Source organism: Lucilia cuprina, chromosome 4 (assembly GCF_022045245.1).
Source record: "Lucilia cuprina isolate Lc7/37 chromosome 4, ASM2204524v1, whole genome shotgun sequence".
In the NCBI taxonomy this organism is placed as follows: Eukaryota; Metazoa; Arthropoda; class Insecta; order Diptera; family Calliphoridae; genus Lucilia; species Lucilia cuprina.
Window position 1 is genome coordinate 62395292 of NC_060952.1, and position 12087 is coordinate 62407378.

General features: G+C 29.1%; 1 protein-coding gene across 1 annotated transcript in view; it reads left to right on the top strand.

Annotated features, from left to right (window-relative positions):
- LOC111688377 (myosin-I heavy chain) overlaps nt 1-12087 on the top strand; it is a 1083699-nt gene that overhangs the window by 940340 nt on the left and 131272 nt on the right. The window lies entirely within an intron of this gene.

The window sequence follows — 12087 nt, forward strand, 5'->3', positions numbered from 1 at the left end:
TATCATAATATTGTTATACATGATCATATTATGATCCAAGGTAATCAAAACTTCGTTTTAAATATGTATCGAAATCAAAATAAATTTTATCGAATAAAAATATATATAATATAAAGATTAGATAATTCAAATTAAATGTTTCACTTTTCTTAGCTTTTTAATCACTTTCTGGTTTTTTAAATCAGCCGAAAAAACGAACAGTTAAAAAGGCGTTTTGTACAAATGTATGTCGGAAATTTATTTTACAGCCAGCATGTATGATTTTCAGCATTTTTAAAACTTTTTGATGATGTAAAAATATGATAAATAAATATTTTATAAAAAGTTCGGCGTTCGGTCAAAATTTCGACGAACACCGAACATTGGCCGAACCTCACTTTTTACCGAACTCCGAACCCGTACCCGAACGTTTGGTCGGACACTACTCAAATGTTTACATGGATGTTAAAGTTATTCGTGCAAAATTTTAAGATTCTAACTGTAATAGTTTCCAAGATAAAGGAATTTTTGTAATGCTAGTCCGCCCACTTTTTATCCTACATAATCATATTGACACTAAAGTGGATCCGTCAAAATTTGAGGACTTTTTGTCGCTTAGTGGGATACGAGTGGGATATCTATAAAAAAAATGTTTTGTAACTCAAGACATACAATTTTTTACTTTTTTTTTGAAAAATCCAAAAACTTTTTTGACTTTTTTCCAAAATGGACTCTTTTTTTATTAATTTTTTTCTCAAAAGAAAGCTTAGGTCTTTTCCTTCAAAACCTTTTTGGTCGCTTAGTGGGATGCTAGTGGGATATCTATCAAAATAAATGTTTTGTAACTCAAGACAAATTTTTTTAAATTGATTTTTTTCATATTTGTGTGTAAGTGTTTCTAAAACCTTAAAAAACCACAACAACTGACCGATAATAGCCACTGGAGGGGTGCAATATGTGGCCGACCGATATTAATTTTCCACCCCCATATATAAATCCCGAAAAATATAAATAAATTTTCAAAAAATCTTAATAATTTACCGACAAAAAAACATATTCTGTTTCATATTACAATATGAATATATTAAGTATGTGTTTACTAATATATAAAGCTTTCCCATAAGTATTTCTTGAAATTTTTGGAAAACAAATTATTTCAAAGTATTAAAAATAATAAAATATTTTTAGTAGCAAAGAGGATCATGAGTAAACATTGAAAACACTAAAGAGCAGATTCGATGCTGCGGTAACAATCGATGGCACTGCTCAATACCATGCTTTCATACCGCTTGTCGACGCAAGACTCAAATTAAAAAAGTTTTCTGCATCTAGTCAATGTGATTTCTTTCCAAAGCCAAAAAGAAGCCAGCAGCGAAATCAGTAGCTGAATCTAATAACGCCAAGAAAGGATTGACAAAAAAAAAAAAACAGCTAATAAAGGTGACAAATAAGGAGGATAAAAGTATGGATATTTGAAAATATAAAAACTTCATAAATTAAGTGTAAAAATAGTTTGTATTATATAAATTGATCTATTGTGATTAAGATTAAATTTTACTAAATTAATTATCTTTTTATTTTATATTATTATTATTATTATTATATATTAAATTAATTATTATTACAAATAAATAACAAAATTAAATTATTCAACATTTCCATAGAAAAAAGTAATTTTTATTCCTGAGGTTAACATATTATGGGTATTACAGTATCGAGACTATGAAATTTTAGTTGGGTATGTTTACATACCATCGGAAAGGCTAATGTGGGTAGTTTCTCTGTGTAAGTTTAATTTTTAAGGTTTACACACACATATGAAAAAAATTAAAATAGTGCAAATTTAAAAACCTTTGTCTTGAGTTACAAAACATTTATTTTGATAGATATCCCACTCGCATCCCACTAAGCGACCAAAAAGGTTTTAAAGGAAAAGACCTAAGCTTTCTTTGAGAAAAAAATTAATAAAATAAGAGTCCATTTTGGAAAAAAAGTCAAAAAGGTTTTTGATTTAAAAAAAAAGTAAAAAATTGTATGTCTTGAGTTACAAAACATTTTTTTTTAGATATCCCACTCGCATCCCACTAAGCGACAAAAAGGGTGTTAAAGAAAAACACATAAGCTTTCTTCTGAGCAAAAAGATTAAAAAATGGGTCCATTTTAAAAAAAGTCAACAAAGTTTTTAAATCTTGAGTTACAAAATATTTTTTTTGATAGATATCCCACTCACATCCCACTAAGCGACCAAATAGGTCGCTTAGGAAAAGACTTAAGCTTTCTTAAAAAAATAAAAAAATAAAAAGAACCCATTTTGAAAAAAAGTCAAAAATTTTTTGATTTAAAGAAAAAATCAAAAATATTTATTAAATTTTTTTAATTTTTTTTCGAAAGATTGCATAAATAGCTATCTAAACTATTTGGGACACATTTTGCTAAGAACAATAGGTAATAAGTTACATGGATGAGAAAAAACACCTGCATGGCCAAAATGTTAAATTTTGACCGCCTCTAACTTAGAAAGTTCTCGAGCGATCTTATTGAAAAATTGTGTCTGAATTACTATCTAATAGAACTATCTATGGTGTAAATTCGATCGAAGACTTCGATTTCAAAAGTTGGTTCACTTGACGTGAAATGTCCCATATACCTTTAGTCTTAAAGAATAATTGTTATTCTAATGCCTTGGGATATACAATATTTTTTTACCCTCTAGTATAAATAAAAAACACAGTTAACTATTTTGCTAACCACAATAGTTTTCCAGATTAACAATATTTTGCATATGAGAGATGCCAAACAATTTCTATGTATCTAGGAAAAATTTCTAACAGTTTTCAAGATATGCGAAATTTTGTATTAAAATCATATATGTGGTGATAAGCCACCACTGAAATCCCGCCCGTTATTTTCTAAATGTTCATATGAATGTCACAGTTATTCATATAAAAAATAAATGTGGGGGCTTCAAGCTCCCCAGATTAATACGTAAGCAAAATTTGATGATACTAGTCTTTAAAAGCAAGGACCCGATTTTAATACTTTTAAAACCAACTTTTTGATTTTTTTTTTTTTTCAATCAAAAAACAAACATTTAATGATGAAAAAAAATTTATTTATTCATGAAATATTTTTTATTTCAATCCATAAAAAATTTTTTCTTTTAATTTTAAAACAAAGTTTTAAATAATCGTTTCTGATATTTATCAGTAGAGTTGAAAATTATTTTCAACTTTTTTCATCAGATGAAAAAATTTAAAAATGTAAAATTAAAAATTGATACAAAAAAGAAATAACTTAAACATTAACAAATACAGAATTTTAATCTAGTCATATTTTATCTAAAAGGCTTGGATTAAGTTTAAGTAATAAAACGTTTTCTAAGTTTTCAGGACTTAAATTTCTTCTGAGCTTCGTCATTACAATAGGCAAGGCACTGAAAGCTCGTTCAACAGAAACTTGGGTTGCCGGAGCTGCTAGTGCTACCTAAGCAATTTTATCAATAGCATAATTTTTTATAACTCTTTTGTTTCCAATAATTTAGTATGTTGGAATTAAATGGAAGTTTTTCTTCATATTGAAGCTGCTCTAAACTTTCCAAAACAGAGCTGCAGTCATCTTGCCGCAAAGAAACAGCAGCAGACTTCTTTTCCAATTTCTCATATCTTTCATCAAATGGATATACAAAAGAGTCTTCTTTGGCTGTGGGAACATATGTATGTAGTTCTCCAAATGACTTTAGATTGTTAAAAATCATTAAAAGGTGAGACTGTGAAACAAGTGAATATTAATAAAAAATAGTAGATAATATAAATCCAGCTTACTATAGCTAGTTTTTCTTTGATCATCTGTTAGAAAGGTTGAACCCCTATAATAAAACCTAGGATCTAAATACAATGCAGCAATAAAGGCTTTATTTTCAACTAAATTTTTTTTCCTCTTCTGCAGTGCTTCGAATAAGTATGTTGCTATGTAGTTGTTGCTAGTCATTTCTTCTAACTCTGTTTCACAAACCAACCACTCGGTATAAAAATCACCCATTATTAATTGTTTTGATTGTAAAATTGTTGTTGTTTCTGCAAGCGGTTTGAAGCATTTTTCAAAATTCTTTGCAAATTCCCAATCTACATTTACTTTAAAAAGAGAGTTAGATTTAACAATATCTTATACTTTTACTAATGATTTGACCATTTCGTAGGTGGAGCTCCATCTCGTGTTGTTGTCTAATGTTGGAATAGGACTTATTTGCAACTCCCTCATTTTTTTCGTATGGCCTTTACACCCTCCCTTAACAAACTCAATGGTTCATTTATCTTTTTAATGGCATCCCATGATGCTAACTGAAGTGTATGTGCAGCACAATGTACAACCGATAAACTTTGGGATATGGTCGTATAAAAAGAGGGGAAATATATCTACATCTAAATTCTCATCAGCATTTATATCATTTTCGCAATATTCTTGAAGAAGTTTAGAAGTTTTGATGACATTGGCACCATTATCAGTAGTAATAGAATACACTCGGCTAATATCTATGTTGTATTGCTGAAGTGCATCTAAAACTTTTTGTTTTAAATATAAAGCAGAATGTCGTTCAAATAATTCGATCATTCCAATGGTATAAACCATTATTTCATAGTTTTGAATAAATTGAATGTTTATACCCATTAAACTACGGTCCATTCTGCTAGCAATATCTAGCTTAAGACATACATACTTATTTTTCAAAATACCTGTTTATTTAGGACGAAATATTTTGGTCACATTATTCTACAAGAAATAACTAACTTATGATAATTTTCATAATACCTGTCAATTCAGAACGAAGTGTTTTACTTATATTATTCACATGCGTACTGATGGATTTTGAATTGAATTTGACATCATATTCTGTAGTCCAAGGTTGTAAAAGTTTTTGAAATACTTCATCGTCAAAGAACCTAAAAGGCATATGTAGTTGCGAAACTGTTTTGCCTATAATTTTAAGGTATTCCTCCTTATCCATTTGTAATGGTACCGATACCATTTTTCTTTTCTTTGACGATGATGGAAGGACATCCGAATCTAGCATAACAAAATCCTTATAATGTAGTTGTTGATAATGTCTTTTAATTGTTCAATTCACAATCGGTGTTGTAGCGTTGTATGCGTAGTATGTCAGCAGCTGCTACAACAGTCATAACAATGTTGTTGGTATTTTCTATGCAAAAGCTTTATACAACTCCTACGACAATTTTTCCTATGTTTTTTTAAAAGTTGTAAAGAGTTTCAGTATTGCCAATAGTTCATTTTAGCACATAAACAAAAAAGTAAACAAATTTTAGTTGCAAAAACAACAGAATGGTAACACTATAAACATGAACATCAAAACAAAAAGAAAATAAATTTGAAGTTTATACATAATTCAAATTAAAAAATTGAAATTAGCAATTAAATATGGATATTCTGGATAATTTTGAGGTAAGTTTTTTTATAATTAAATTATTTTAATTTTATTTTTGTTTTATAGCCTAAACCAAAACGTGTTCGTTTAAATCCGCCAAGAAAGTGGTCTGTGGCCGAAGAAAAGAGTTTATTGGAATTTCTCGTGGAAAATAGGGACTTTGAGGTAAGTAAAATTGGTTTAAATTTGTACTGCTTAACGCAGAAATGTATCCATTAACATTTTATAGAAACCAACAGCCCAGGTTTATTATAAGCGCTTCGCAGAGCAAAAGAACGTGTGCGTGGAATGGAAACAAGTGAGATCCAAAGTTAGGAATATGCGGGTGTCTTATAATAAAGCAAAAGCATGGGAAGGTTCGACTGGAGCGGGAAGCATGGAAGGTGAAACAGTAAAAGGTAAGTATCAGAATCGATAAAATATATATTTTTTATTGATTAGCCATGTCCGTCCATTAATCTACATTTAAAAGTCACATTGCAATTCGTTAAAATTTGTAATTCCGTTTGTAACACATCGAAATATTGGTCTTAGAACAAAATTACATATACTCTGGGTTCTTTTTAAATTCTAATGATGGCGGACATAGCCTATATTTTCTCTTACATGCCTGAATACCTTACTTATTTAAATTTTAGTTTTTTAGCAACTTTATTGAAAATGTCCTGTTATTATGATGAGCTGGATGATATATTTGGTTCCAAAATTATTGAAACAGCAGTAATAGAAGAAAGTTTAGATGAAGAATCTGATGGAAGTTTTCTAAATTCCACAGAAATATATGTGGACGACACCACCACTGCATCAGATAGCTCCTACCAGAGACTAAGCAGTAATGCAGCCGTAAAGGCATTTATTCCCGAACTGCAGTGTCAGATATTATGAAAATGCAGACGGAAATTATGGTTTGAAAAAAGAAAAAATGGAACACGAAAAAGAAATCAAGGAAAGGGAAATCGCTATCAGAGAAAAAGAGATCAATAAAGGAAAGGGAATTGGAATTAAAGATGAAAGAGCTGGAAACTCAAAAGGAATTGAAAATAATGGAACTACAAATGAAAGGAAGATTAGCTACGGAGGAGTTGCGGTAAAACTTAATGAACTAAAGATCAAACTTTAAAAATCAAAAACGTTTAAAACAAAACCTTATAATATCATAATTATAAAATCTATAGTCTAGTATATAGTCTAGTCTATAATCTAGTCTATAGTGTAGTTAAGTCTATAGTCAAGTCTTTATTCTATACTGTAGACTAGACTATAGAATAGACTACAGAATAGACTATAGAATAGACTATAGAATAGACATAGACTAGACTATAGACTAGACTATAGACTAGACTAGACTATATACTAGAATATAGACTAGTCTATAGACTGGACTATAGACTAGTCTATAGACTAGATTATAGGCTAGATTATTTAAATATTCTATTGAAATTAAAAAAAATTGATTTTTATTTTATCTTTAAATTTGTCTTTCTAATTTCAAATAATTTATTTATAGAAAGAAAAAAAATTTAATAAAAAAATGATTTTATTTAATTAATGAAGAGGCTTTGTATTTAATAAAAAGGGTAACAATTTAATTTTAAGTGTTTTGTATAAAATTAAACAAATCATTTCTATTGTTAACATTTTGTTGTGGCATAAAATTTGAATGAACATTTTCACTGATGTTTTATTATTTAATTCTATAACAATGTTATGAAGTATACAGCACACCATTATCCAGTCATTGCACTCTTTCTTATTTTCTTCTCCTAACATTCGAAACTTAATTCCTTTAAGCTTCCGAACTTTTCTTTGAGTAGCCCAAAACAATTTTCAATCCGAACGCGATATTTTGAAAAATATTTATTAAACTTTTCTCTTTCCTCTAAAGTGTGCTCTGAACTATTCCGTCTAAATGGTGTAATTAAAAAGTTCTTTAAAGGATATGCATATATGGGGGGTAGGGTCAATTATGGACCGATATACATAAAATTTGGTTGAGAGATATTGACTTGCATGAAACTTATGTGTGTCGAATTTCATCGCTATATTCCTATTTTTAAGCCAGTAATCAGCTATTTAGTCATTTTTTAAAGGGGACCTTATATGGGGGGTAGGGCCAATTATGGTCCTATGTCCGCCATAATGCATCTTTTTTGATGGTGGGTATAATTATGTGTTCTAGAACTAGTTGTAGAACTAATACAATTTTTCCGGGGATGTTATAATTAACGAAGAAAATAAAACTTCAAAATGTTTGATTTGTCAAAAAAAATTTAAAGGAATGGTGTCATCAAATATAAATTATGAACTAGTGCATAATACAAAAAATAACAGTGAAACTGATTTGCAGCCATCATCATCAAACATTAGTGCACAAAGGAAAAAAATTGTGTTTTACTCCCCATGACCAAAAATGAGTTTTTATTGTGTTGTGTTGGGCTTGTAACTGTCAAAAACATCCCATTTAGAATATTTGACAATGGAGAATATTTTAAAAAAATTCTGCGCCCATACGAAGATATTTACAATACCGATATAAATTCAAAAAATATTGTGAGTAAATGAACTGTGTTGCGATCAAAATAAAAGAAAACATTTCAAAATCCTTTTTAAAAAAAAAGATTTGTTTCAAAGTCGATGTTGCAACGCGTATGGAGAAGAGTATACTTAGTGTCAACATTCAATATAATAAAGACTCAAAAATAGTTATAAACACAATCAGCATGATCCAGTTGAAAAGAAGACACACTGTTCCTTAAAGAAGAAATTATTAAGTGTTTAAAGGATTTTAATATCGACATTTCTCAAATATACGTCTGCACTTCTGACAACGGAGCAAATGTGATAAAAACGTCAAAACTTCCTTCTGCAAGAGGAAATTGATAATCCAGAAAGCGATAACGAATATTTTAGCTGTATTTATTCTTCGCTATCGTCCGTCGAAAGCTGTGTAGCACATACAATTCAATTAGCTGATCATTATGTCTTAAAAACGATTCAATCAGATGTTGATGAATGCAGAAAAATTATTAAACATTTTCGAAACATTCGCAGTGAAAACACATTCGATCTGCAAACTCCACAACTGGACAATGCCACAAGATGGAATTCAACATTTAAAATGATTAAATCTTTTAACAATTGGAAGGAATACGTTGATCATCTAAATGACACAAATATTACGGAACCGGATTGGAAGCATTTAAGCCGTTGTGGGATTGTACCAATAAATTCCAATTTGAGCAGTACCTTGTTGGTGATTTTTACAGGGATTGGTAATTCTGCGAAGTTGAACTAGAGGGGTTGGCAAACAATGAAAACATTTATGCACAAAAACAAATGGACTCAATGACGAAAAGGAAAATCAATTTATTACAAAATGAGGCCTTCGTATCTGGAATCTACTTGGATCCACGATTCAATTTTAATAGATCACCATTTTTAACCGAAGAACTTAAAAAATCAACCGTAAGTTATTTACTATTTATGTTTATATCTTGAATAAAGTATACTTCACATAAACAAATTTAAGAACATATTTATGTATCTTATAAAAAATCTTATAAAAGTCGTTTACGTTTTATTTACCAAGCGTTTAACGGGTCAACTAGAGGAAACAGATGATACACTTACAACAAACAGTGCCCCCTCACCAAATGAACAATTTTCCATGTAAGAAGCAAAAAAAAGTGATCAAACAACAAAGCAAAAATTGGAAAATTTATTAAATATAGAAAGAGTTCCATTTGATGTAAATATTTTAAACTTTTGGAAGAATACCAAAATAATGGATCCTGAAATAGCACAATTACTAGATTCCATCGACGTAAGTGTCCGTAGAAAGAGCGTTTAGTGCCTTAGTTCACTTATTTTAACAAAAGTAAGAACAAAATTGTCAAAAGATACAATAAATAATTTGTTATTGGCTAAACTAAATAAAAATTTAATTGAAGAAGCAGAAATTACCAATGAAATGTCATATTCTATATACATATTATATAATGAAATTCTATTATTAATTTAGTGTTAAGTTAAAATGAATTTTTATGTGATATTAAAAAAATGAATTATAACCTAATTTCAAAACCAAATGATATAAGTTTTATTCGTCATGGAATATTAACAATTAAATTTTTACTTAAGAAAAATCTTAGTCTGAGCAATAAGTTTAAGCAACATAAAGTATATTTTTTGCTTTATTCAAAGAAAATTATATAATAATTTTCTTTTATTAAATGTAAAATTGAGAATTTTATCTACTACCCTACCGAAGGCCAACGAGATTTTTTACAAATTGTCAATAATATATCGTTAATTATTTAGATTAAAACAAGTAGTAAAGTATAGTCGGGCATGGCCGACCATATAATACCCTACACCATGAGTATATTTTTAAAATTTTTACTTTTTATAAAGAAACTTTTATGTCGAATATAATTCCAAAATATTTAAGCAATTTATTGATAAAAAACTTAAATAACAGTTAGTTTTGTTGAGTTTCATTGCGATAAAATTGGTTACGAGCCAATTTTAGACGTTTAAGACATTTTTTGAAGGGGGGTTTGTATGGGGGCTAGGGTCAAATAAGGGCCGATCCTTACGAAAACTAGCAGCGTCATTTATACTTATGTAAAACCTATTTATGCCAATTTTTACAGAGATAATAGAATATTTGACGTAATTATGGCATAAAAAGTTCAAATCGGGAGGTACGGTTGTATGGGGGCTAGGTGAAATAATGGACCGATTTTCAATAGGTTTGGTTCCTGTGCCAAAAAACATGATTGGTCCAAATTTCATCAAATTATCTTGAAAATTGCGGCCTGTACCTTGCGCACAAGGTTTACATTGGCAGCCATCCAGCCAGCCAGCCGGACAGACGGACGGACATGTCTTAATCGACTCAAAAACTGATTCTGAATCGATCGGTATACTTTAAGGTGGGTATTGGACCAATATTTTTGTATGTTACAAACATCAGCACATACGTATAATACCCTCCCCACTATAGTGGTGTGGGGTATAAATACATACCTACATTCATAAATGGATTTTTAAGGTTCTTCATAATAGTAGTATGGCTAAATGCCATCTAAACATATTAGATATCCAGTATTCAATATTTTTAACTTAGCATATAGTTTTGCAGTTTACAATTGTAAACTACATACATTACTTATTACTTATGTATGTACATAACATATGCCCTTTTAACAAATAAATAATTAAATCCAAAAAATGTAAAAAACCCAATTAAAATAACTCGAATTCCAAAAAATTCAAAATATTATTGACCTGTAAATTTTTATGAAAATAACAAAATAAATTGCATCAACAAATGTTTTTTAATACAAAAACCTAATTGACACATCGTATGTACTATTTTAAGTCACGAGAAAAAAAAGATGAATTCACAAGAAAGTAAACAATTTATTTCGCTCGAATTAATATCACCCGGGAGGGAAATCAATTTGAACGCTCTTCCTACTCTGGTGTTAAGACGATCCCATGTATACAAAATTTTGCCACATCATATTACTTGTGTGCTCGTGTGAAGAGGCTTTAGAGTAAATAATATTCATCGGCTTTGAGAAAAGGTGTGTACTTATTTTTCCCCTTTCTGATTCATGTTTCGAAAAATGCCTATTAGAGCTTTCCAAAATAGTCTTAAAGTGTGTTTTTTAAGATTAATAAAACTCGGTTCAGTCGTTGCCATAATAACACGTAATTGAATCACAAAATGTATTTAATCCAAAAACTTTATATCATTTTTAGATTACAAAACAAAAATCATTCCTTTTATCTGAAAATTTTTAGTTTATTAAAATATTAATATTTAAAATGATAACCTCCTTATTCACAAACAAAATTTTTATTTTATAAAATGTTTAAAAAATAGATTTTGTATGGAAACCTTTTATAAAATAAATATTTTTTTTTTATAAGTATATAAGCAGAAATTACATTTGTTTCTTCATTTAAAAATATAATAATTTCACCGCGTTGAGTATTTCGCCCCTTTCTGATTTTTATAAATAAAGATAAAAGGAATCAAAAGTGTTAAGTAAGGATATATCTCTGTTTAAAAGTTCTTAAAGTCGGCCCAGAAATTAAGTGTGTACCTTATGAAAAACATGAAACTCCCCTTTTTAACCAATATGAATTAATTTTTCTAAAATATACTTTTTGACTGATTACAGCAAAATACTTCTCAAATATTTGCATATTTTCGAAAAAGTACCTATTTTCCTACCTGCCTATTTTCCCCCTTCCTGTCCAGCTTTTGCAACGAATCTTTTCCAATACATATTTTTGACACTTTAAAAGCTAAATCGAAAGTATTTAGCTTTAGAACATACAAAAATTGCTTTTTAAGGACAAAAATAGTAATTATGCCCGTTTTCAACATTTCTTCCGTATTTTCCTGTTTTGACCAAACATTTGCAACGGAACTTTGCTAATAAAAATTTCTTACACTTTAGATAGCTAAATCGAAAATAATTTCGCGTTGGAATATACGAAGATCAGTTTTCAAGCACAAACGTAACGATTTTTCCAGTTTTTCGGCCTTTTCGCAACGCAATACTTTACTAATATATATTTGTGACATTTTAGAATGATAAATCGAAAATATCTTCGCATTAAAATAGCCAAAAATAAGTTTTTATGTA